This window comes from Tenrec ecaudatus, chromosome 2 (genome assembly GCF_050624435.1).
Source record: "Tenrec ecaudatus isolate mTenEca1 chromosome 2, mTenEca1.hap1, whole genome shotgun sequence".
NCBI classification, from domain to species: Eukaryota; Metazoa; Chordata; class Mammalia; order Afrosoricida; family Tenrecidae; genus Tenrec; species Tenrec ecaudatus.
In genome coordinates, this window is record NC_134531.1 from 238,756,465 (window position 1) to 238,758,000 (window position 1,536).

General features: G+C 38.3%; 1 pseudogene; it reads left to right on the forward strand.

Moving 5' to 3' along the window:
* The first annotated feature begins 331 nt into the window (after positions 1–331).
* Positions 332–1,036, forward strand: LOC142440561 (26S proteasome non-ATPase regulatory subunit 14 pseudogene; annotated as a pseudogene).
* The last annotated feature ends 500 nt before the right edge of the window (positions 1,037–1,536 follow it).

Below are 1,536 nucleotides of genomic sequence, written 5' to 3' on the forward strand. Positions count from 1 at the left end.
GCAGTCATAGTCATGCTGCATCACGGCAGCTGTAAGGAGAAGAAGGAGGGAGGAGAAGGAAAAAGAGGATCAGAAGAAACACTCAGAAAAGGATATGTCTCCCTGAATTAGCAATAACTTTAGCTAACGAAAATTTTGTAAAACTCAACAAATTGGAGCTTAATGTCTCAAGAGTGGTACTTTGTAGTCAGAAATATGGACTGATTTTTAGACTTGGTAGAAATATGCCTGATATCCCTTGGTGGTTAGGAGCCACCAACAGATGCTCCATGGACAGAGAATGGCAAGTTTGTATCTCTGACCTAGAACAGTGCGGCATCCTGGGCTTTCAATGGGAGTCAAGAGTCTGGTGTTTGGAGAATTTATTGATGGTTACACGGTCAGAATGATTTGATGTGTTTGCTATGTCACAGATAGCTGTTAGCGTGGAGGCAGTTGACCCAGGGTTCCAAGATAAAATGTTGGGTTTGTTGAAACAGATAGACAGGTTTGAGATGGTTGTTGGATGGTATCACAGTCACACTGACTTGGTTGCTGGCTTTCTGGTATGGATATAAACACTCAGCAAAGCCTGGTAAGAGGAAGCCTTTGCTGTGTTTGAAGATCTTAGTCTGAGTGTAAAATGAAAGAGTGATGGCATCAGATTGATCAATACTAATATGATGATCTGAGGACATGAACCAAGATGAACAACTTCAAATCTGAAGCACATAAACAAGTCATTATTTAGGCATGAATTCCTGGCTTACACTGACATTATTATTTCATTACTATTGATGATAGGAAAAAATTAACTGGAACAGAAGGTGTTCCTAAATTTGCATAAGAAGAGATGGATGGGAGGATTGACATTTGAGGACTACAGTGAATATGGTACAGACAACGAAACAGCGGTAAAAGGAATTTTGGAATTATCCAAAAGTTAAAATAAGGCTGTAGAGACAGAAGGTAATAAGATATCTGAATGGTTAGCAATAAAGAATTTTACAAACAGGATACTAAATTTCATTGAGAGGAACACGCAATGTCCTTATGATTTTGAATATTTTCCAGCTATGCAGACTACTGTTGTAGCTAAAGAAATCAATATATAAAGCAAAAACAGAAGAATGACATGTCACTTTTTATCAATTAGCCTTGGGTTTGTTAGCTGCTGGAGAGAAAGCTCTACTTTATGGAGAACACACATATTTGTAACTTCACTTGCAAAGGAAAAAACATTGCCCATTCTGCAGCATCTTCAAGATTATTTGCATGCTTGAGTTGGTGGTGAAAGGCATTGTCTATTTTGACTGCCTTTCAATATTCCACTATGATTGATATGCCTGATAATCTAGTTAGGAAAACTTCATGGATCAAAAAGAAAATGTGTCTGACATACTTGCCAGTGGCATCTTATCAGATTAGATCCCTCTCTAAAAGAGAACCTCATATGCTTACACTTGGTTGCAGAGGGAAAATGAGTGTGAGACATTGTCAAGGCTTCCATTCTGGTATGTTGCAGTCTGGAATATCCGTTAAAATCTCTTAACCATG